The following is a 13609-nucleotide window of genomic DNA, read 5'->3' on the forward strand; positions in this document are numbered from 1 at the left end:
GTTTTTGAGTGCTGCAGCCCTACCATGTAACAATGGACTATCAAGAGGGACAAAGGTACAAGAACAAGCTGATGAGAAAGCTATTACCCATCCCCAAGTGCCCCAGTACAACTTACTGTTAAATGCACAAGGAATCTGCCAAATCACTTCTCTAGATTTCCCTACCCCAAGGCTCCCAACCATTTCAGTCCCATGGGAAGGCTGATCTGTTAAACCTGCCTCTGGCTGGGATACCCTTCTTTCAGCAGGGCCACTTTTTGCTGTACAGAAAACCTCCAGCCCACAGAACAAACACACAGCAAGCTGTGTGCAGCCTTGCCAGAGGGACTACCTGCACACCAGGCATTCCTGCCAGGAAAAACCATGGATTTCAACGCTCTTATAGCTTCACACCCCATATGTGACCCAGCTGCCTTGGCAAAGGTCTGGAGCACAGAGCTGGCCTCAGCTTTGGGTTGTAACCACAGAACTCTCCTCTCTGTCAGCAGGATGAGTCAACTCATTTAATTCCTCTTGATAGATGGACTTTTATGCAATTTCACCTGGTTTTCTTTCTCCCAGAAAGAAAACTATAAATATTTAGGCTTCTGAAAAATAAAGAGGGCCAACTTCCTGAACGTGATCCACATGCAATTCTTTTACTGCTACAAGGAAATGGAGAGTGAAGATATTTGAGTGCCATCTGGACAAACAACTTCCATCTACATAAACATGTCTCAGCAAGTTCAAGTCCCATGGGCAGGATACTTGCCACCAACTTTTAGATTCACATGACCCTTCTCACAAACACTTCCAGGCCTTAAGATTAGGCATCTCTATTCCTGGCACAGCCTTTTGGGGCATATCAGGGGAAGAAGGCGCTCATCTATCTGACTCTGGTCCCACCAGCTCCATGAGACCCCAGTCACACAACTGCTGCTGAATACATGGGACATACTTGATTTGTACATTTGGCAGCCCTTTGAGCAGTTCTTCCCTTTCCCAAACAGTAATAGCTTTTAAAAGCTGTATTCAAGTTTGGTTTTAACTAGTACATAATGCCTCTTGCTGTGTCAGGGCATAACAGTGTGTGAAGGAACAGGGGCACCCCAGACCTGCTGGGAAGACCTGGCACATTCTCAGCCTGACCCTTGGCTCCAGGCGGTGAACCACACTGTGTCAGACAGTTCTCTGGCCTGTAACAGGGCACTGTGCTCACCTAAAGCAGGCAGTAAAGCCATAAGGCTGTGCAGGAGATGGCTGAGTCCAGTGCATCACTTGCCTGCTCTGTCTGTCCAGGTACAAGAATCAAGATAAATCAGTCTGTCCTTACTGGAATCAAGATAAATCGGTGGGAGTCAAGCTAGAGATGCCTCTCCATTTCTACTGCTCCCCTGCCACCACCTTTCTCTCTCCAAATCGTCTTCCACCCAGTCTCTTCTGCAATATCCTTCAAACAGTTTTGTCATCCTCTGACTCCCTTTCCAGCCCTTTAAGTGGCTCCTCTCCCTCAAAATGGAGTCAGGCTTATTCCTGCTGTGAGGAGCAGGGAGAGGTGGAAATCTCTGAACAGCTTATTCTCCAGCATTATTCTGTGGTATGCCTCCTGTGCTGGGGAAGAGGTGGGAGAATGCAAGATAATTTGTAGGTGTACTAAGCAGTACAATGGTAATTGCATTATTAAAATCCTCTAAATGTAAGACTGCCTGGAGAAAGGAAGAAAAACAGCTAAACTGCCTACTCAATATTTCTTTGTATAAACAAGACCATGGAAATGTATGCTGTGTACCATGGAGACTGGCTTATGAGAGCCTCCTTACAATCTCTGACACTCTCTAGGGCTACATTTGATCTGTTGTTCACTTGCCTCTCTTGTTTCTTTGTTCCGTGTTAGCTAGTTATTCAAAAACAGGAGTTCACACCAGTCACAAAAATGCTTTTTTACCTTTCTACCAAAACCATTAAATTCCCACACCAATATTTTTCAAGAATAGTCAAGAAAAATAGAATATTTTTCAATCAAAGTCAAGAATCAGAAAGAGGAAGCTGTGAGAAAAAAACTAGGGATATTTAAAGGATCATTTTATTAGTGATAAAAAAAAACCCCAAAAAACAAAAGAAGAGAGAGAATCCAACAGAAAACAGAACCAACATGTATTGATTTTGTACCACTTTTTACACACATGCCAGGTAGACACAGGCCTCTTTTTACTCCTACCTTATGGCAGTCCAGACTGAATCCCTTCTTTAGGTAAGCCCTCCCTCCCACAGGCCTCTTGAAGCCTGCACACCCTGTAATCATTTCAAAAAAGCCCCATTCTCAAACAGAGTTCAGAGCTTCAGTAACCACCTGCCTGGGGACTCACAAGCCCTGTCCCTAACTCATCCCACACTTGACTCCCCCTGTCCCCTACAGAGTTGGCACTGATAGTCAAGAAGCAGAGTCTTACACCTGGAGATGCTGCTACAGAGCAACACTAACCACAAAGCTTCAGCAGCTGAAGCCAAAGCCACAGATTTGGCTAGACTAAAACCTGCTTAAAGAATCCATTTGGAATGTGTGCTGACTGTGCCTAGTGGCTTTTCTGGATATCTCTTCATGCTGACAAATAAAAAGTATTTCTAAAAGGTATGCCTGGAAGTAAACTAGGCTTGGCCTATAGCTACAGAAACTACATTTCAGGGACTGGAAGAGACCTCTGAGACAAGAGCCCTGGGTATGGACAAAGATGACAGTATTTGCTCAAGCCAAAATCACAGCTTCCTGAGGAGACAAATATTTCATGAACCTGCCTTTACTTCCATTACTTTAATTCTGAAGAGTCTTAAAGTCTCACTAGCTGGAAACCATCTTCTCATTTCTGTCCTAAGGTTATTCAGTGCCACATTATAGCCCTTTAAATCATTAGCTTAAATAGCTCTTCTCTTTCATCCCTAGTATTTGGTCCCTACTAAGAAAGGATAATCCTACTGCCTTCCCAATGTCCTTCTTTTGTGAGGCTAAGCAATCTAAAATCTTTTGATCTTTCCCCTCCCTGATTTTAGCAGCACTTACTTGGATCTACTCCAGCCCTGGCTCATTTTACCTGAATAGGAATGCCCAAAATTGCACAAGAAGTCTTAGTCATGCTTTGTACAATGGAGTAACACTTTTTCAAATAAAATTATATATACACATGTAAATCAATAGTTTTCTAAAGACCATAACGTGTGCCATGAATGCTGTCCCTCAGGGGCTGGTATTGGGACCAGAGGTGTTTAGTGTCTTTGCTGTTGACATGGACAGGGAGATCCAGCGCACCCCTGGCCAGTTAGCCCACGACATTCAGCTGTGGGGCCCACGGGAGGGAAGGGATGCCATCCAGAGGGATGGACAGGCTGGAGATGTGGGCCTGTGTGAACCTCATGACCTTCAGTGAGGCCAAATGCAAGGTCCTGCACCTGGGTACAGGCAATTCCAATCACCAATACAGGAGAGCAGACTGAGAGCCCCCATGAGGAGAAGAACCTGAGGATATTGGTTGGCAAGAAGCTCAACATGACCTGCTCTTGCAGCCCAGAGAGCCAACTGTGAGCTGGGCTGTATCAAAAGCAGCGTGGCCTGCAGCTCATGATGCCTAACCTACTGATAAAGGTGAAGGTATGAAACAGCAATACTGCTAAGACTCAAATATGCTGAGAAGGAAAATAGTAGGGGCAAGTATTTGTGCACTTACTGTGAAATTAAAAAGTAGTTTCCATTTTTACCCATTTTCCTGTTCTTCAAATTCCACTACAGTAAAGCGACTCATTGTCCAAAGTGTTCCTCATAAATCTTTACAATTTCTATACTAAAACAGTTTTGGAGCAGCTGTAGCATTGAGAAGGCTGTGCAAATACACCAACACTTGAAAGTCTAAGGATTTAAAAGGTCATCATTTAGGAAGACTAGAGCACAAAAGCCCCCAAATTTCTATCCTGTGAATGGGTCTCTCTGAGGCCTGGTGTATCAGAGCAAAGGCTGGATTGATCTCAGCCCGTTCCTCTGTCACTGCATGTTTAACAATAGCATATGAGCACTGGGCAATTATGAAGTTATCCTTACACTAACTGGCTTCCCCCTCAGTTCTAGCAATACAAGTGTAAGGAGTGCCACAAGCTACATTCAAAACATGCTGGTTTTTATCTATGTACTTGTCCCTCTTCATGTTCTGCAGGAATGCAGTCATGCACTTTCAAAAAACACCAGTTCTATTGCAGAAATATAACCTGGGAGCACCACTCAGCATCCCTCAGCAAAAAGTATGTTGTGATCCTCCACTGGAAAGGATCTGTCCCTCTGTCCAGATAATGATAAATTCATTATCATTCACTGCTGTTTTCAGGTACATTTGACCTGCTACAAGGCAGTATTTGTTCTATCTTGCAAAGAAGCTGGGCAGAAGGTTAAAATCCTTCTCATAACCAGAGGCCTAACAAATACTCAGCTCTCCTGGCTGATGGGGCCTCTTGCTGAAAGCTTGGCCAACAACAAGAGGAGATGTGGCTGAATGAAGAGAAGTTGTGCAACTGCGTGCTTCTGGAAGATCACCAGTTACATGGCATAGCCATGCCCTCAGCTTTCTCTTTCTCAAAGGGGAACTGTTCACAGCAGCTTGCCCAATATCCTGAATAATACACAAGAGCAGGAACTGGAGAGACTTTTGAAAATTTTGGGCAGTTTTAGAAGCTACCTCTGAAAGAAAAAGTGGAATTTGTCAAGGAAATAGGTCATAAACACATTAGTGTTGCCACTTCAATAGCAAGGGCAAATGTGTTACGAAATGCTCTGCTGGATAAGAAATATACTTTTGCATAGGGAAAGAGGGAAGAAAAATGGAAAAGTTAAGCATAAAGAATGCAAAAAGCTGGCATATTCTAATTCGCAGATTGACCAGAGGTATATTAAGTTTTTTTGATATATAGTTAAAATGCATTTGCTGGTTTCAGAAAACAGAAGCATTTGTTCCACAAAAAATGGAAATTTTTAAACTTGGGAAGAAGAGAACTAAGTCATACCAAGGAATATTTTATGTCCTCTGGGACCGAGTATGGTGGAAACAATCCGCAAGTTGGCTGATTGAAATGGATATTCCAGTGTGGAGTGTTTACTCCATTTTGCAGAGCACTGGAATAATTGATCTTGTAAAACGAGGTGCAACCTATCATCTGTGTTCATCTGTAGGTTTTAATCACACCACTATACAAAGCTGTGTTACCATTTGCTCCACTGAGACTTCGCCAGGAAGCTAAATCCACATGTCTGATTTTGCATCTCTCCGCTGTGATGAACCAAATGTTTCCTGGAACAATTTGGAGCTATTTAGGGAGTCCTGAGAGAATTACTTGATCATTTACTACTCTTGTCAAACAGAATACTTTCTTTGCTTTAACTCCCACAAGCCAAGCTAAAGCACATCTCCAAACTGACTGAGTTTTCTATCTGACCACCACACATGACAGCGCCCTTAGCACATCAGTATTTTGAACTCTGAGCATCCCTGTATGAAGCCTTTGAATTATGACCTCTGAAGTTTCATGAAGGAGGAATGCATGGACAAGATACCATAAAAAATAACAAATGAAATATTTCAATCTCCAGCATAGAGGCCACCTGGGAAAATCTGTCAGTAGGAGGCTGACATATTATTAGAGAGGTACTTTCTTCTAACCAACAAAGTGTTAGGCCATATGTAGCTAGGAAAATTAGCTGAAATACATGTGCTAAATTACACTGCAGGGAGAGACTCACAAAATAGTGCTTTCAAAGGGATTGTCCTCTGAGGGGTCTCCTGGAGCATCACTCCCAATGAACATCATAATGTTCCTTTTCAAATTGATTGGCAAGTGGTCTCTGCAGGGCTCTTCACATTTCCCTTTTGATGTATGGTAGCATTTTGTCCAAAAAGTAGGTTCCAGTCTTCAACAGAGAAGTAGATATTGGAAGAATTGCCCAGAGTCTTGTTCTGGGTGCATCTACCATACAGACCTCATTTAACACCTGAAGAGTTACAAGTCCTGGCAGTATCCAGCAGCCACCTGTCCTATGGGACATGCAAACACAGATAACAGCTCCAGTTCTAACTTTGTGTCTCAGGACTTAAAGCTGCACCACTTGTTTCTTCAATGCAAACATCACCCTTGATGCCACAAGCAGCAGAAAAGAGTCAAGCAACTCAAGAGAATGCAGTTACCAAGCATCTAGGTTTAATTCATGTAGGATGCCAGCCTGAGGCAACAATGCAGCACCAAAGAATCTGTCTATGCAAGTTTAAAGCAAACACCTGCTCTGTGACACAGAAAGGTGTATGCTCTGAGAAGATTATATACTAAAATTTAAAAACCAAAATAAATGATGTTGGACAACATTTCCAACGTAGCAGATGCTCTAACACGAACCAGTGAACTGGAGGTAGAAGGTTTGCAGGTCAGCTCCAACTGAACTTGTGCTTCTACAGGAAGGGAAAGAGAGAAGCAGGAAGCACACAAAGCAAACCCTGCCTGCTTTCCCCTGACTCATCTTCCCACACCACACACGCTCCCAGCACGGCTGGTGCACAGGCAGGAAAGTTGGTGTGCCATTATGAAACTACAAATTCCAAATACTCTCCATTGGAAAAAAAAAAAAAAAAGTTTGGGATTATTGAAAAACTACAGCCTGGAAAAAGCTGAGAACTGCTAAAGAAAATATTTTCCTATAACTGGGTAAAAAACCACGGAGTTTAAGTGCCCTTGCTAGCAAGAGAGCTGCTTGCAGCCACACACGCAGAACAACACTGCCTCGTGTGGTCTCTGAAATAAGAGTTCTTCCTTCCTGAAAAGCTGAATCAGAATTGCCACCAAATACAGGCTGGGAAAAACTCTATCAGCTTTAGCCAAACGTTGACATCAAACAAGGGACATTGGAAAACAATGGCAAAAAAAGTCTAAACTCTTCAAGAGGGACTATCCCATGACAAACTTTAACTGAAACAGATGCCATTGAACAGCACAGCAGGTGCCCAGCTTTTTCCTCCCTAGGAGTGGTGGCTTCCAAAGTTTTTGACTTTTTTCTCCCAACAGAATTTTTTTCATTTTCAGTTACTATGGGAAAACTCTGAGGTGGTCAAACAGAAACATCTGTTTATTTCTGTAAATGAGAACAAAAGCTAGGGTTTGGAAGAACAGAACATTCTTCATATAATTTTATCCTTTTTTTCCTAAGAACTAGCCATCTCTCCTGTAGCTAGGCATCAGAAATAGGCATTGCTTCAAGCTTAATACTTGTAGTATTTCTCAAGTGCTTTGTCTAGCTCATTTGTCCTTATCTAAAGAAATAAGGGATTCTTTTTTCCCTTAAGGGATTCTCAAGGAAAACTTAATTTGTATTCAAATACATCTAACTCTCAAATTATTAAAGCCTGTGTGAACCTTTCCTTAAATTCTGGTAAAAGTTGTTAAGCTTTGTTTCTGCTTAACAGGAAAAGAAAGCGTGAGGGAAAAAGTGAGTCATCAGAGGAGGCATCCTCATGTTGTGTATCAGTGAATCACTGAACACTCTTTGCATCACAGACGTCCCGTGCAGCACCCGCAGTATCTGCCACAGCTAAAGATGCAGGAACTTGTGGACGTCTGTAGATAAACAAAAATGAATGACGTTTTCTTCTACTTTACAAAGCTGCATACACATACTCCTCTAATCTCAGTCCAGTGAGGTTTATATCTTTATCGTCAGGCTTCTTGAAAACTACAGCTTGAAAAATGATTAAGCAAAACATTTTCAAACTCTGATCCCTACATTTGCAGCAAACATGCTGTAAAAGACACACGTCCTGACGCACAGGCCTTGGCTTTTTGGTCAGTTGAAATGAACACATCTCCACTGGTACATGCTGTAATCATGGCCTGCTGTTCCATTCAGAGTCACTGCAAAACACCACGTACAAGCCCCCAGGAAGTAAGGAAAATCACTAAGCAGAGTTCTTTTTAATTAATAATTTTTGAAAAATTAGTCATTATTCCATCACAAAGAACAGTCACCGACAACCTTTAAAGTAAAGCAGTGTAATGTTCTAACTCCCAATCACCACTTGTCTCCTTATTCCCATACATATAAAGAAATATCACACGGCAAATTGCAGCTTTTTTCTTTCAAAAAAATCTCACGTACACCCACAACCTTTACGGAAGGTGCTTTAAAAGCAAATCTGATGGCTATGGCACGACTCTGAGGTCATGGGCAATATGAAACAAACAAGCAACAAAACTAAAAGAGCTATAAAAAAGAAGAAATGGCTGAAATTTCTGAAATTTTTTTGAGGTGAAGACTGGAAAAGAATTTTCTCTGGAACTGGTTTGCTAACTGAAACACTAGTAACAAAACAAGAGAGGTTTCTCCAAAGTCCACACCTGCTTTCTTTTGGATATGACTATGCCTGGCTCCTGCTGACAGGGCAGCCACTCCCCATCCCATCCCTGCAGTCCCCACTGCCCACACCAGGAGGAACCCAGAGTTGCAGTGGGGCTGAAAACAGCAAACCCAGGACATGAAAAACAGTACTGGAAAAATCCAACCTGATACAGTGGAGCTGTCTAAACGTTTATGCACTATGGGGTGATATTTCATGAGCCTGCAACTACTACAGCTTCAGACAAGCCAGGTATGCACAGAGTTGAGAGACCCCTCAGCATCAATTCCCTGGGCTGGCAAGGGCTGCATTTTCCCTGAGAGGATTCATTTTTCCAAACTCTGGGCAGCATTGACCCAGGCCAGCACATGACTAACAGAGCGGCTGTGAGCCACGATGGATGCGTCTCCCTCGCAACACAACAGAAACAGTCAGATTGCCAAGAAACACTGAGTGAAAATAATTTTATCTCTTTTCACCTGCCAAGCAATCAATTACTCAAAAAATTAATTTGTTTTGCAGCAGCTCATGAGCAGACATTAACAGAGTCTTAGACCAGACAGAGGACACAGGCAGTGCTCTGGGATGGGACAGTATCAATGTCAGGGTGGGCTGTTCCACTTGGGTTCATGTGGTAATCACATATCTCTGAACAGAGAGAGACACAGATCTCCCAGATTTTTCTGGGAAGCTGTGAGAAAGCTCAGAGAAAGAATTAAAACAATTATTATCTCAATCTCTGTACCTGGCAGGCAATCTGTTTGTCAAAGATGCTTACAAGAAAGAGTTGTCCCTTCTTGACCAGTAGGTGAGAGAAGATTCCTAAAGGCCAAGCAGGTCTTAGGTCACCATTGTTTCTATAAGAACTGTGGATTTCTAACAGGTCCTCTTAGGCCCACTATTGTTTCTATAAGAACAGTGGGTTTCTAATAAAACAGTGCCTTTTCGTGCCTTCTGATGATAGTCTCTGTATCACCTTTGTCTGTCCCCAATATCCCTTTGGTGATAGGTTCAAGCAGGGCTCACATCTCCAAGGATTCAGCAGCAAACCAGACAGGCACTGTTCAATAAAATCCCACCCTTTCAGGTGAAGGCAGTGCTGGAGGAGGAACCAAAGTTATTGAACATGAGAGCCACCTTCATCACACCTGTGGTCCCTCCCTGGTGCCTCTGCTGCCTTCAGCAAGCAGCACGAGCAATCCCAGTGACTCTGCAGGACCCCAGCAGCATTCCATGGAAAACCATGGAATGCCACTCACAGCTGGGGAAAGGGAAGCTTCAGGCAGCATGCAGAGAGCTTCACACTTCTGCCAACTGCACCTTGCCAAGCTGCCTCCTTTGTGAATGTCTTTAACCCTTAATTTTCCTGAGAATTTCAGGACTGATAGCATGTTATGTGACACCTAAAAGAAAAAACTTGACTACAAGTAATTAGAGTGTACACTAATTAGAGTGTACCAGTCATTTGAGAACATATTCATTCCTTGAAATAAGATATCAAAAACAGTATTTATGAATCTCAAGAAAAAAATCTCATGCATTTTTTCAGTTTTCTGCCAGAAAACCAGATTTGAGGTCATGGATAGATGTAGGGGGATAGAATATAAGTAAAAAAAGGTGGCATAGAAAGTAATCTTACCGCCTAAAGAGTTGCAGCTGGGTTAATTATTAAAGATTAGGAGCACGCCTGATGTTAACAGGCCACAGCTGTAGCTGATAATAAGAAGAGTGTTATAAAAGAGTGGATTGGTTGGCTGAAGGGAACTGGAGTCAGTTGGCTGCTGTGAGAAGAAGGAAGTGACAGTGCATAGAGGAGATGCCTATGAGAAATATCAAGAAGGTATGAAACTCTAGCAGTGTGAAACTCTTGCACTAAACAGACCACAATATGAAATGTTGCAATATAATGACAACAGAGAGAGCAATTGGAGAAATGTATTATGGACAGCAAAATTAAATTATTACTTTTTTACATGTTTCATTTTCTCTTTTATATAGAGTTATTTATATATTATTATTTATATATTATTTTTATTTATATATTGTTTATAAGGAATTATGAAGTATATTTAAAAATTCAAAATAAGGTAACATTCATCTTCAATGAAAAACAGAGGCTTGGAATAATGGAACTTAATATAATCTATAAACTTCATTTCAGCAAAATTTAGAAATACCAATTACCTTGAGAAGAAAACAAAATTAGCAGGAAAAAATTAAGATATCACAGTAAGGCAATAGTAAGATAATTATTTAATATAGAAAATTAACAAAACTCTTATTTCCTTTTTAAAATTAGTGGGTTTGCATCCTTATTAGTAAGAGATCCCTATTTGCACTTTTTTCTTTGTTCAGGAGCAGATCATATTCCTCTTCTCCACTGGGTGGCACTACTACCTAGAGTAATGCAAATAAAGCACTAACGAGTGATGTGCTTGACGACCACATGGAGTTGCCACAATTAAGTAAATGTCTCTCACACCTTACTGCTCTGAATTTATAGAATTAAACCACCTAAGACAACCTGAGACAACCACCTAAGCTAGTCTGCTGATGTGCAAAACTACCCCTTCTTAGCCAAACAGTCGTGTCTGATAGTTTTGGAATGAGTATTGCTGTAAAAAATAAGATATTTCAGCTTAATTTAATTCATTCCACTGTGCTTGCCAATGTTGAATCATCTCTACAAAGAATATATCCAGAGGGATGGATTAATACAGTAAAAACATTGTCATTATATGTGAAACAGAAAAATACAAGAAGAAAATTTGGATATGAAATAACTCCCAACTTCTAGGTCTGAAACAGCATTTGAGCTTTAGCAAATATCAGTGTTCAAGCAGTGAAGCAGTCCCAATGAAGTGCACCACAAGCTCACAAGCACACCTTGATGAAGTGTGCTGAGGGTGTCAGAAAAAGGCAAGAGAGTGGATGTTATAGTGTGCTGCACATGAACAAGATACCTGGGCTCTACAGAGCATCCCATAAATCCCATCACCATGTGCCATGACCATTCTGCCTGTTTTCCTTCCAGGAAAACCAAAGTGTAGGGAAGGAGGAAAGAAGCTTAAAATCCTAGTTAGGTGTTAGTTGGCATGAAGGTGTGCACACACAAATGCTGGGTTTGGAAATATTTGGGGTCATTGTTTAGACAGCCATGCAGCACTAGCAGGAAATACATGAGGAATAGGAAAACTTCTTCATAAGCTCTCTTTTCCCCTCCCTTTTGCAAAATTAAAAAGCAGGAGGTCAGCAGTAAAAAGATCAATCCAGTTGTTATTCAAAAATCCATATAAATAAATATAAACAGAGAGAGGGTTAGATTACAGGTTAACAGCCTAAAAAGATTTTCTGATGTTGTTAAGGATTTAATTTTAATCTGGTTTTACTATAAGTCTTAGACCATGATCCCTGAGTTCTGTTTGTTTGGTTATCCTCTTTCTCTACTGCTTTTCCCCACTGCTGTTGACCTCTGAAATAGACTGTCTTGATGTGCACACACCTAATGCACATCAGGCTTTCATCCTTGAAGGACTTGCACACAATTAATGACAGGACAGTGAACCCAGCATTTTTGGCAGCTCCCTCACTATGGAGTTCTGTTCTCATCTTACTATTTTGTTCCAAGCCTTATCCCAGGCTCGAGCATCTTCACAGCTGGGAGGAGGAACACAGAGGAATCTGTCCTGACAGACCCTTCTAGGAAAACAAAATGAAAACCCAAATCAACCTTCCTATATCAACCTCAACTCCTCTGAAATAAAAAAATCAAAAGACTTCATATCCCCAGTAGTGCCCTCTTAAATACTGAGAATAAAACCTTCCCGGGGTGAGGGCCATTTACATTGCACACCATCTTTCTTCTTTTATATTTATTCCAGAAAAATCCACTTGAAAGGATTTATAGTCCAAACTGAGAGGCCTGAGCATGCCCAAGCTGGCTCCCACACAGGGAAGGGGAGCTGTGCATTCCTGTCCCCCACCCCTGCGTGCACAATGGACAGGGCTGCCCATTGTGCAGGCATGTGCAAAGGGAAGCTCAAGACACAATTTGCAGTGTGTTTCTACACTGCTGAATTAATGTAAATGTAATTTAGAAAAAGAGAAACCTCTTTGTGATATGCTCTATCCACTACTTCCTTTGCTCTGGTATTCTCTCTATGAGCACGTACCTTTTGGGTAAGAACTTGATTAAAGAGTCAAATTTGTCTTTCCCTGAAAGGTTTGTATTTAAAACCTCCCCACAGAAACAAGGATGGAATTCTTTTTCCTTCTTTCACTTACATTTAGAATCCACATTTAATCTAATTTTGTTGGTTCCTGAGACTTCATGATTTTTGTTTCTATTCATCTCTAGACCAGCTTCTGGAAATCGTGGTCTTTGTTCTCTAACAGGAGACTAGAATAGGTGGAATGAAGTTTTTCTATAATAATTGTTCCTTTCGATAAAGCAAGTTACAGGTTTTATTTACGTCACCAGGACGAAGTTATTTTTATAATGCGACTGTTACTCAAAAGTAACCAGAATTACTCTATTATTGCCAAATCCTGTTTATCCACTTACTGTTTTGAACATCATCTCAGCTCTGGTATTTTAACTATTTGTCCAGTGTTAGTCTAACCCAATTTTCTCAGTTGATCCAAATTATGAAAAAAGAGGCAATAGGGAGAGAAAGAAAGAAAATCTAATACCAGGTGTCCTACACACATACACGTTTTGCAGTCCATTTTAAAAAAAATGTTTATTTCACAAATTTGGAAGAAAAGCTCTAGTGGGAAAATAAAAATATCAACCACATGAGCCAAATCTATCATCAAGAGAATAACCTCTTCCACTCAAATGAGTTTTGGATCAGCACCTTATGAAGGTACCTTCTGTAATGTAATCTCTACTCATGCATTTGGGCATTGGTTGGGGTTTGGCCAACAAACACATTTTCCTGCTCCTTTACCATATCATCCACATCAAAGAGGCAATGTCACCTGCAGAACTTGGCCATACCTTTATAGTAAAGGCAGAGAAGGCATTTTCCTCCTTGTTTCACACTCCCAAAGTCTTGGGCTAGAGCCCCACTGTGGGGCTGAGCTCTTAGGAGATAGAGGCAGTATTTTTTGGCACATACCGTGGGTGCCAGAACTGCATTTCTGGTCATGCTGAGGCAAGTGAAGCTCCCCACCATCCTTGAAAAGTTGTTGCTCTCTATTTTAATGAGTATACAGAACAA

General features: G+C 41.4%; 1 protein-coding gene and 1 long non-coding RNA gene across 2 annotated transcripts in view; one reads left to right on the forward strand and one right to left on the reverse strand.

Moving 5' to 3' along the window:
- ARHGAP6 (Rho GTPase activating protein 6) overlaps window positions 1-13609 on the reverse strand; it is a 306617-nt gene that overhangs the window by 204487 nt on the left and 88521 nt on the right. The window lies entirely within an intron of this gene.
- LOC132069997 (uncharacterized) lies at window positions 10153-11032 on the forward strand. The gene is made up of 2 exons (XR_009417860.1): window positions 10153-10224; window positions 10740-11032. It is a non-coding gene; the product is annotated as an uncharacterized LOC132069997 (long non-coding RNA).

This window comes from Ammospiza nelsoni, chromosome 2, assembly GCF_027579445.1.
Source record: "Ammospiza nelsoni isolate bAmmNel1 chromosome 2, bAmmNel1.pri, whole genome shotgun sequence".
NCBI lineage: Eukaryota > Metazoa > Chordata > Aves > Passeriformes > Passerellidae > Ammospiza > Ammospiza nelsoni.